General features: G+C 46.8%; 1 protein-coding gene across 3 annotated transcripts in view; it reads right to left on the reverse strand.

The window, feature by feature from the left end:
* The window catches only part of RARA (retinoic acid receptor alpha), a 255,221-nt gene that overhangs the window by 205,646 nt on the left and 37,144 nt on the right, over positions 1-12,431 (reverse strand). The window lies entirely within an intron of this gene.

The raw sequence follows: 12,431 nt of genomic DNA on the forward strand, positions 1-12,431 counted from the left end.
GTTAGTCAAAAACGTAATTTACGTGGGGTCAGCCATCATTACCATACAACACGCCCACTGCATGGATAATTTGAATTCCGCGGGCTTAGGCCGGACCACATACGCTACGCCGCCTTAACTTAGGGCGCAGGTTCTTTCTGAATACAGAACCTGCCTCACTAAGTTACGGCGGCGTAGCGTATCTGAGATACGCTACGCCCGCACAAATTTACGCCGGGCTTTTTGAATCCGGCCCTATAACTTTTGCACAAACCAATAAACGCTTATTGTGATTTTTTTTACAAAAAATATGTAGACGTATAGGCCTAAACTTCTTTTTATATTTTTTGGGGATATTTATAATAGCAAAAAGTAAAAAATTTAGCTTTTTTTCCCCAAAATTGACGCTCTATTTTTGTTTATAGCGCCAAAAAAAAAAAAAAAATGCAGAGGTGATCAAATACCACCAAAAGAAAACTATTTGTGGGGGGGAAAAAAAGACGTCAATTTTGTTTGGGAGCCACGTCGCAGGACCGCGCAATTGTCAGTTAAAGCGACGCAGTGCCGAATTGCAAAAACTGGCCCGGTCTTTGACCAGCAAAATGGTCCGGAGCTGAAGTGGTTAAAGTGAATAAATAGCCGAAACTTTTTTTTTTTTCATTGTAGGTAAAGATTTTCCTTTACTTGCTGTCCTGAAGACCCAACAGGGAAGAAAAAATAAATAAAAAATCACCCTTGTTGCTCCGGGGACCTGGCCTGGACTACGTAGTGGCAAAACCCTACATCAGTGGGACACTCATGCTCTGTTTCTATGCATGTACCAGCTCTTAAAGCGGAGTTCCACCTAAAAATGGAACTTCCGCTTAACCCACTCCTCGCCCCCTTGCATGCCACATGTAATTTTTTTTGGGGGGGGGGGGGGGGCTTCAGGAGAATGGACTTCCTGTCCCACTTCCTCCTTCCGCCGAGGGGCTGGTAAGGCGATTAGCTTAATCGCCTTATTGCAGCCCCTCCCTGTAGGCAAGCGCCTGTCCAATCAGACGGCGCCGCGCCGCTCGCGCATGCGCAGTGGGTGCCCGGCCGTGAAGCCGAAAGCTGTCACTGCCGGGTGCCCACACTAGGAATGAAGACGCCGGCCGGCGAGGGGGGGCGAGGAGCGGAGCCCCGGCCAGCGCATCGCTGGAGCCGTGGAGCAGGTAAGTGTCTGTTTATTAAATGCCAGCAGCTACACTTTTTGTAGCTGCTGACTTTTAATAAACTTAAAAAAAGGCTGGAACTCCCCTTTAAGGGTATCGCAGCCTTTTCGGATTATATGGTTACTTTTTCTTGGTAGCATTGTTTTTAGTCTTAACGAGGTTGTTGCCCCAGGATTGTTGCATTATCTGTTGCATATGTATGGTACATGCATCTAATTTTCAATAAAAATGTATTGAAAGAAAAAAAAAAAAATACATCAAGTCCCCATCTTACAAAGTTGTCACCTGAACATTTGTCCCACCTGGATGACCAACCTCACCCCTCTGGTGACAACTCATAAAATGTTGGATTTCGGTCTCGGTGATTATGGTCACTAAAAACAAAGGGGAGCATCTCCCCATTGGGGACAAAAACAGCAATAAAGACCCAACAGAGGATCCAACCCTTCCCCCCCACTCTATCCAAAACTCGAAAAAATAAAAAAGTTCTGCCTTTACTGACACTTTTAATATCAAAATGTGATCTTCTGGCATTTTTATTGCGCATTTCCAATACCTTAGGCACCTTTCCCAGAAAAGATGCATTCTTGGGCGTGGGAGAGGCTACTGCTGGAAAGATCTGCATCATGTGCGATGGCGAATTTTTGTCTGCAGCGCAGTAAACTGGCACCGAGCTGCCAACCGGTTTCATTTTGGCAAACTACAGGAAACGTAAGGATCTCGTCACCCCGGAGCAGAACAGGTATTTTATTTAGCAATCAACAATCTATGCTCATTACTGAACATTGTTTGGAGTGCCCAAGTAGAGTGCTGGTAAAAGGTATAGGCCCACGTGGGGACGCAAGAGTTAAAACCTTCAGCCTCGTAACCTGCTCACGCCTCCATAAAAAATTTAGGAGATTCCCCACAGACACAGAACAAACTTACAGATACACACAGCAACTCACACAATAGGGCAGGGACCTTTTCTTCTGCTGCTGTCTGATATGGCGGGGGCCCTCCCCACCCACGGGCGTAACCCTTTCGCTGCCTGGCCAAAAGGTCCAGGATGGAGCGCTGGCGTGGCTTTTGCCAAGTCTCATCTAAAATTAAATCTAGCTTTAGGAGATGTGGGAACTGCGGCCAAACACACATACTAAAGGATGGAGGGAGAACAGGAGGCGGCACAAGAGCAGGCAGAGATGGTGGGGAGAGCAGTGAGCAATGGAACCTGGAGGATCATATATTAGGAAGGCAGACAGATGCTGAGGGATGTTTCAGTCTCTGGATTCCTGGCTCCTAACAAGCCTGTCTTGCTACAAATGAAAGACTTTTGTATTTATTGCTCTGCAAGCTCTACTTGTTTCAATGAATCCACATGTGTAATTACATTACAAAATGAATACTTGTGTAGCAAATATTTATGATGGTAGCTGGGAAGCAGAAAAAGGTGATGGACAAAGACTGGAGAAAGTCCATGTTGGGAAAAGAAAAAAAAGTTAGTGGTCCACCTTGTTGTCCTCCTTATGTGTAAGTACACGCGACCGGTTTTCCGACGGAAAACTATGAGGAGAGCTTTTGGTCAGGAATCCCGGCTGTGTGTATGCTCCATCGCAGTTTCTCTGACAGGAAAACTGCTGGAATCGGCCGGCAAAAAAGAGAGAACCAGCTCTTTTTTCCCCGTCGGGATTCCCGGTGGAAAAACTGACGTTTTTGGCAGTTTTCCTGTGGGGGAAAAAAGTCAGATGGAGCATACATACGGTCGGGATTCCCGAGAAAAGCTCTAATCTGAGTCTTCCAGACGGGAAAAAACAAACGCGTGTACGGGGGGGGGGGGGAAAGTAGAACAGGTTCTCGGTTTTCCCCTCAGGATTTCCGACGGACCTTTTGCCGTCAGGAATCCTGGCCGTGTGTATGCTCCATCGCAGTTTTTCCGATGGGAAAACTGCCGGAATCGGCCAGCAAAAAAAAAAAAAAGGAGAACCAGCTCTCTTTTCTCCCTGTCTAGATTCCTTTCAGAAAATGGCAGTTTTTGGCAGTTTTCCTGTGGGGAAAAGTCCGATGGAGCATACACACGGTTGGGATTCCCGAGGAAAAGATCTCATCTGAGTTTTCCCGACGGGAAAACCGAACGTGTGTACAGTGGAAAAAGTAGAGAACAGAATCGGTTTTCCCCTCAGGATTTCCGATGGACCTTTTGCCGTCGGGAATCCCGGTCGTGTGTACAGGGCATCAGTCTCCTCACTATACTGCCATCTAGCCAGTTAACCTTCTAGAAACACACAGTGCAGCTTAAAGCAGAGCCCATTTCATAAACAGAAAGAAGGCACTCTAGGTGCAGAAATAAAAAAATGTTTAATATCCCAAAGGGATTAAAAAACACTTACAAGATAAATGATGAAGGTCACAGATTCCCAGGGGTGTCACTATACAGCAACAGAAAGTCCCAGAGGGACCAGCGGGTGGAAGCCGCAGCTCTGAAGGCACTGGTGGATTAGTCTCACTGTCAGGATCAGCTAGGAACGCAAATCCTGCAAGTGACATCAGCAGGAGGGGACCAGCAACCACCATAAACCGCAGACTATAGGTCCTCAAAATGGGACACGTTTCGGAGGATTGATTCCTTCTTCAAGCCAATGACCAATTCCCACTGCCACTCCGAACAACCTCCCCACAGTCATTTGGGACACATCCCAGAAGACTGCAGGACTGTTCACAAGCTCACATGCATGTGCAGTGGGTACCCGGCTGTGAAGCACTGGGGCACCCAGCTGTGACACCCACAAGCTGTCAAAGCCAGGTGCCCACAGTGGAGATGCTGGTACCGGGGACAGAAGATAGAGGGAAGGGTCAGCTCAGGTGAGCACATCGCTGGATCCTAGGACAGGTGAGCATCTGTTTATTAAAAGTCAGTAGCAACAATTTTTTTTAGCTGCGGACTTCTAATAAACACACAAAAATGACTGGAGCTCCTCTTTAAAAAGAGAAGTATGTGAAACATTTTTTTTTTGGAAGAATCATACTTACCTAGGCATCAGTGTGATGCTGCATCTGTCCCCTGCCGGCTCTAAGATAGAGTACCGAGTGATCAAACACTGGCGATCGCTCAGTGATCAGAGCTCTCACCAGAGAGTCACCTACTCTCTGCTCTGCCCTGTCTGCACTCACTGGAGTGCTGGGCACTGGAGGGGGCAGGGGTTCTCAGAGAGGGTGAGCCGGGTTCCAGTCTAGGCATGTGTGTGGATCACAACCATATGGTCAAGATCTTCTCCAAGCCTGGACTGGCTCTGTGACAGCAGCAGACAGCGGGTCACAGGAGTGCAGAATGAACCGCAGATAGATAGATAGATAGATAGATAGATAGATAGATAGATCCAAATGTCCTTTGTTTGACTAGAAGGCCCCTTGTACATCGTTAGCGATGGGTCTCACATCTTGTTGCCTCGGCAACAGAGGGAGCAATTCCACAGAAAAATTAGGCAACCTCTTAGCGATCCTGCTGCTGGCAAATTCGACAAATCGCCAGCAGCAGGATGTCTAACGGCAGAGTAACCTCTATAACAGATTGCTCCATCCACACTAAAAACAGCGCAGAAGGTTGAATATGCCCCGACAGCTGGCTCTAGCAGCTGTCAGAATACCCGGACAACGTTTGCATGCAGGTGCTGTTTGGCCGACAGTTTTGAACCCAGCTCCTTAAAGGGGTTGTAAAGGTAAATGTTTTTTCACCTTAAAGTGGTTGTAAACCTTAAATTTGCACTTTTACCTACAGGTAAGCCTATAACAAGGCTTACCTGTAGGTAAAAAGAATATCTCCTAAACCTGTACGGTTTAGGAGATATTCCCCTCGCAATGCGGGCGGCGCATGCGCAGGAGGGATCCACGGCGGAAGATCCGGCAGCCGCCGGACCTTGCCGATTTTAAATCTCCCGCGCGCATGCGCGGGAGTGACGTCATCGCCGCTCCAGCCAATCACAGCGCTGGAGCGGCGCCGCTCCAGCCAATCACAGCGCTGGAGCGGCGATACCCGGAAGACACGCCGGAGCAAGATGACATCTCGCTCGGCGTGAACCAGGTAAGTGTCGTTCACCTCGTTTTGAGGTAAGTATTTCATAATCAGCTATTATGCGGTGCATACTAGCTGATTATGCATTTTGCCTTACAGGTAAAAAAAAAAAAAAAAATTATATATGCGGTTTACAACCGCTTTAATGCATCCTATGCATTAAGGTGAAAAAACATCCGACGGTACCGCCCCCCCCCCCCTCCGCCGAACCCCCGTTTTACTTACCTGACCCCTCGAAAGTCCCGCGCGCGTCCACGTGATCCTCTTCGGTTCCCAGCCTGGCCGTTGATTGGCTAGGCTGAACGGATTGATAGCAGCGCAGCCATTGGCTGGCGCTGCTGTCAATGACACGGCGCACCGGGGGGCAGGGCTGAGTGATACAATCGGCGGCTATGCCCGCCGCTGTATCACGGGAGCGCGCTCGCAAAAGTTTTCCACCATGCTCGCTCGCATGAAGGTGGAAAGCTTTTGCGAGGAGGAGCTGAGACAGCCGCCGAGGGACCCCAGAAGACAGGGTTCGGGGACACTCTGTGCAAAACGAGCTACACAGTGGAGGTAAGTATAAGGCCCCGTACACACGTCCGAGGAACTCGACGTGCCAAACACATCGAGTTCCTCATCGAGTTCTGTGTTGAAGCCGCCGAGGATCTCGGCGAGCCAACTTTCCTCATTGAACAACGAGGAAATAGAGAACATGTTCTCTATTTGGCCCGACGAGTTGCTCGTCGGCTTCCTCGGTGAAAAGTGTACACACGACCGAGTTTCTCGGCAGAATCCAGCTCCGATCGAGTTTCTGGCTGAATTCTGCCGAGAAACTCGGTCGTGTGTACGGGGCCTCACATATTTAGTGTTCCTTTAAACAAAAAAGTCAACTGTCCCATCAACTTGTCGAGTAGGGTGGTTCCGACAGGGGCAACCGTGGCTCGAGATTTGGCCCATGTACCACAGCTCCAAGTTCACTATTTCCATCCACTCCAGTCAATCCCTTACCAACACCACTTTCTGTGGCTCCAACTCTAGTGGAACCAATCTCCTGCTAAAGCGCTTGTTATTTTAGGCCCCCTTATAGCCCAACTCCAGCCAAAACTTTATTTCTAAGCAAAGTAGGTTAGACACCACGTCTGGTTTTAATCGCTGCATTGGGCCCCGCTGGAGAGCGATAAAGTAGGGAAAAGGTTAGCCTCCTTATCAGATGTTTCTTTGCAGTGTCCCCACTGGGGAGATTTACCGTCTAGATTTGTCCTAAGGACTATTATTACTGGGACTGAGAAAACACACAATTTTGGAGTTGTCTGAACAATAATATAGAGAAAGTTCTTCAAAGGGAATACATGTGGTGACAACAAAGGATTCCCCTCATTGTGGAAAATGCTCTTGCTTTCTATGGGACAGAAAGTGAAGGGAAACATCCCCAGTTGAGCAATAATTATTGCCTTCTCTATCAAAAATAATAATAAAAAAAAAAAGGGTTTTGGCTTTATTTTTTATATAAATATACACACACACACACACACACACACACACACACACACACACATACACCGTATATACTCAAGTATAAGCCGAGTTTTTCAGCACATTTGTGCTGAAAATGCCCCCCTCAGGTTATACTCGAGTCATCTTTTTGCGCCTGATCTCCTGGACTTTAGGGGACCCGGTACCGGCCGGCCGTAGGTCCCCTTGGCCCCCAAACCCCTTGGCACACATGTAGCCCCACTCTTCCTCTATAAGTGTGCAAAGTTTGTTGTCTGGGGGACCTATGGCTGGGGAGCACCGATTTTTCAAAGCCGGGCACCATTTCCATAGACTCCCATGTTAACCACTTCAGCCCCGGACCATATTGCTGGTCAATGACCGGGCCACTTTTTGCGATTCGGCACTGCGTCGCTTTAACTGACAATTGCGCGGTCCTGCGACGTGGCTCCCAAACAAAATTGGCGTCCTTTTTTCCCCACAAATAGAGCTTTCTTTTGGTGGTATTTGATCACCTCTGCGTTTTTTATTTTTTGCGCTATAAACAAAAATAGAGCGACAATTTAGAAAAAAAAAAATTTGCTGTATAATATACAAAAATATATACAAAAACATTTTTTTTCCTCAGTTTAGGCCGATATGTATTGTTCTACATATTTTCTGTAAAAAAAAAAAAAAATCCCAATAAGTGTTTATTGATTGGTTTGCGCAAAAGTTATAGCGTCTACAAAATAGGGCATAGTTTTATGGCATTTTTATTAATATTTTTTTTTTTTACTAGTAATGGCGGCGATCAGCGATTTTTATCAGTACTGCGACCTTATGGCGGGCACTTCGGACAATTTTGACACATTTTTGGGACCATTGGCAGTTTTATAGCGATAAGTGCTATAAAAATGCATTGATTACTACACAAATGCCACTGGCAGGGAAGGGGTTAGCACTAGGGGGCGAGCAAGGGGTTAATTATGTTCCCTACGTGTGTTCTAACTGAAGGGGGGGTGGGACTGACTAGGGGAAATGACAGATCGCTGTTCATACATTGTATGAACAGACGATCAGGCATTTCTCCCCTGACAGGACCGGGAGCTGTGTGTTTACACGAGCGGGGGGCGCGCGATTGGCTGAATCGCGAGATGACGTATAGCTACGTGATCTCGCGCAGCCGAGCCGACCTGCCGCCGTATAACTGTTATACGGCGGCTGGTCGGCAAGCAGTTAAACGGTCATTTCTCCGGTGACTTTGGGGACCCGGCACCAGCCAGTCGTAGGTCCCCCGGACCCAGAACATTTCCCCTTTACAAGTGTGCAAAGTTCGTTGTCTGGGGGACCAACGGCTGGGGAGCAACGATTTTTCAAACTGGGCACCCCTTCCATAGACTCCAATGTTAAACGTCAGTCCAGGGGTGGACTGACAACTCATGGGGCCCCCGGGCAATAGAAGATTATGGGGCCCCTGGGCTCTTACAGATGGCCACTACGCCAGGAGGCATTGCAGAGGCGGGGCAGCTAAAATCTCTGGATTTTCACATCAAAAGCATGTCGGTTTCGGACATATCGGGGACAGATGTAAAAAAAAAAAAAAAATAAAAAAAAAAAACACAGATTTTTACATACTGTCCCTGGTTTAATTGAGTCTAGCAACCTTGATGGGGCCCCCTAGTGGCATGGGGCCCTCGGGCAGTGCCCGAGAGTGCCAATGGCCAGTCCGCCCCTGCGTCAGTCTAGTCATAGACAGAGTGAGGCATAAGCATAGTGAGGCACATACACACATTTGTATATTATATATATATATATATATATATATATATATATATATATATATATATATATATATATATATATATATATATATATATATATATATTACACACACATATACACATACACACACACACACTTTAAGAAAAAGTATTCCCATAAGATTATATGCCAAGTTAAATGTATTTTAGACATGTTGTTCACCTGTAAAGCCTCTCTTGTGTAGACATCTAAAAGCTCTCAGACTGCTGCTGGGCACTGCCATCTTGGATGTGGCGTCAGTAGGCCCAACAGACTCAGCGCTGTCTCTACACTATTTCCCTTCGCTTCTCCCAACAGCTACACAAATGGTTACATAGTAAGGTGAAGAAAGGAAAAATGCTGCAAGTAGACATTGAAAATACTTGATGACAGGGCTGGTGACAGTTCCTGCTAGGCCCCTCTGTTGGGCCCCTGTAAGAAACTGCAAGTTGCATAGGCAGTTTGTCTGTCCCTGGAAACCTTTTAGTGATTTGTAGAATTTGATTTATAGTCATATCAGCACAGCAACCAAAAGTCCTGATTGCCCCACTATTCGGGTCCCGAAATATGCAAATATGGTTAAAGCTAGAAAGACACAAATTAACCACCCCTTCCCCAAGAGATCATTGGGCATATCTGTTGCTACTTCTTTCTGCTTACTAGAATAAAAATGATAACACCTTTCAGTGCAATGTCTGAGAAACACAAACTCATCTAGGGATAGATATGTGAATGCTTTAAGTGGGGTACCCTCTGAAATAAAACCAGACGAACGATCCTCTGATTTTCCTCGTTTCATAGCAAGTCGGAACCAAGGAAGGAAATGATGTACAAAAATTCTCGCACGACAAAGGCTTTTCTGATTTTTCTCGTACGAAAAACGGTACACAATAACCCCTTGCCGACTGCTGCACGACGATATACGTTGGCAGAATGGCACGGCTTGGCATATGGACATTATATATATATATATATATATATATAGTATATAAAATGTCCTCTTTAAGACGCGGCCGCTGCGAGCTCCGTGAGTGTGACCGCGGGTCCCGCAGACTCAATGTCTGCCGGGAGTCCCACGATCATCTCACGGTGAGGAAGAACGGGAAAATGCGGATGTAAACAAGGCATTTCTCCGTTCTACCTAGCGACAGGACACTGATCACAGCTCCCTGTGATCAGGAGCGGTGATCAGTGTAATGGCACACATAGCCCAGCCCCCACACAGTTAGAACACATCCCTAGGACACACTTAAAGGAGTTGTAAAGGAAAAAAAATTTGCCTAAAATTAATGTCTGCAAGGTAGACAGACAGAATAGTGTAATGATTCTGTTAAAAAACGAGTAAATACCTATTAAATTCCTTCATCTATATCACCTCCGGCGTTCTAGTTTCTGTTCTCTCATTCACTTCCTGGTTTGCGGCGCTCGTTCATGTAAGAACTACATTTCCCAGTATGAATTGCGGCACGCCCAGTAATTCACACCTCCTTGAAGTCTCTAACACGTAGAAAGCGTCCTGCCGCACAGATGTAGTTCCCAGGAGGGGGTGAGCACGTCACTGACCACCGCAGTAAAGCCTCCCATCACGGTGGTCAGTAAAATCAGACAAGCAGGAAGTGAACAGAACAGAGAAGAAATAGAGCAACTTTTGAGCAAAAACGAACAATGAGGAAGTGAAAAGAGGAATGTCTGCAGGTAAAGGATTCTTATTATGAAAAAAAAAAATGGTTTCCTTTACAACCCCTTTAACCCCTTCAGCACCCCCTACTGGTTAACCCCTTCACTGCCAGTCACATTTACACAGTAATCAGTGCATTTTTATAGCACTGATCGCCGTATAAAATGTGAATGGTCCCAAAATAGCGACAAAAGTGTCCGATGTGTCCGCCATAATGTTGCAGTCACGATAAAAAAAAAAATTGCTGATCGCCGCCATTACTAGTAAAAAAATATTGATAAAAATGACATAAAACTATCCCCTATTTTGTAGATGCTACAACTTTTGCACAAACCAATTAAATGCTTATTGCGATTTTTTTTTACCAAAAATATGTAGAAGAATTTTTTTTTTTTTTTTTAATTGACACTTTTTTGTTGTTTATAGCGCAAAAAATTAAAACCACAGAGGTGATCAAATACCACCAAAAGAACGCTCTACTTGTGGGGGGGGCCGTCAATTTTGTTTGGGAGTTACGTCGCACGACCGCGCAATCGTCAGTTAAAATGAAGCAGTGCCGAATCGCAAAAAGTGCTCTGGTCTTTGGGCAGCCAAATAGTCCAAAGCTTAAAGTGGTTAAAACGAAAATCTTGGTTCTGGACTTGTACGAGAATGTTTTTGGGCATTTGTCCCTTCGGGAATTTTTGTTCAGAAGGTTGGAATTGGCTGTCGAAAGTTGAGTACACACTATCAGAAAATCGTACGATCGTTCCTCGGACAAAAATGTTCACCCGCTTTTCTTATGCCGTGTACACACAACCGTTTTTCATGCCATGGAAAAAAACAAACACTGTTTTTCTCGACGCGATTCTTGTCAAGCCTGCCTTGCATACACACGATCGTGAAAAAAAAATGCTCGAGCAAAGCGTGGTGACGTACGAAGGCACTATAAAGGGGAAGTTCCATTCGAATGGCGCCACCCTTTGGGCCGAATATGCAAATTTCCCTTCTCATAACTTGCTTCTGAGCATGCACTTTTTTTCCCCCGTCGTTAAAGCCTACACACGACCGTTTTTCACGACGAGAAAAACAACAAGAAAAATTAGAGCAGGTTCTAAATTTTTAATGGCCATTTTTCTCGTCGAGAAAAATGCTCTGGAGCCTACACATGATCGTTTTTTAATGACCAATTAAAAAAATTGCATTTTTCTCGTCATGAAAAACGGTCGTGTGTACGTGGCATTATAGTGTGTATGAGCCTTTAGATATGGTATATTGTTAAACTGGAACACGTGCATTTTCATTAATTCTGTATTCTATGCACAACATCTGCAATGGATTATTCCGTGAAATTTTCGGGGGACCTTGAATTCGTTGCCTATGCGAATACAAGACATATCATTTTTTATGACCCTGAGGTCAGGTCCTTGGTTTAAATGCCAAACAGGGGCGTGTCCTGGCTATGAGGAGTAAGGACGCGTGTGTCTGCGCTTCGATTCACTGCCGCACCTAACCTGAGCTACAAGGGAGGATTGCCTGCCGTTTGTCCCCTGACATGTCGCAGAAGATCCGGGCACCCCCGCAGACCCCTCGGGGAGACCGCTTGAGACAGGGACAGCTCGATTCCTTCCTCGTGGAGTCGACCAGAGGCGGCCGCGAGGCATCCAAGATGGCGCCGGCCGGGAGATCACAGAGCGCTGCCCCAGCCTCGCAGGCCCCGACGACCCGGTCCCAACTGCAACCGAGCTCCCCTGGGCCTTCTCCGTCGATGGTGAGTGACCCGACAGCCCCGATCTCCCCGCACTCGCCCTCCTCTCTCCTGGGCCTCTCTGAGGAGCCTGACCCCCTGGAAGACGCAGACATCAGGCGCCATATTTGGGCCCTCCCCACCAAAGCAGACCTAAGCGCTTTGCAGCCCGGGTATGAGAAGGCCTGAAGGAGGATGTGGCCCAATTAAGACGGACACTACGCCATCTGGGCAATTAGGGGTAGAAGCCTGGAGCAGAAGCCTGGTAGATGTGCTCCCAGTCATCTCGCAGCTATGGAGAAATGTTCGGTCCAGAGCCATCAAATTGAGGCCTTGCTGTGTCATTTAGGAAGACATGGAGAACCGCAAGCCGAAGGCTGGATATCAGGATAAGGGGCTTGCCTGAAGCGACCGGACCAAGGGATATAACCCCTACATTGGAAGACATATTTAAGGACATTTTAGGCCTGCCTGCTACGGCTGCGGTGGAGATTGACCGCGCACACAGAGCACTTAAACCACCGTCGCAAGACGTAAACAACCCGCGAGATG

The sequence above is a fragment of the Rana temporaria genome, chromosome 12, assembly GCF_905171775.1.
Source record: "Rana temporaria chromosome 12, aRanTem1.1, whole genome shotgun sequence".
NCBI classification, from domain to species: domain Eukaryota; kingdom Metazoa; phylum Chordata; class Amphibia; order Anura; family Ranidae; genus Rana; species Rana temporaria.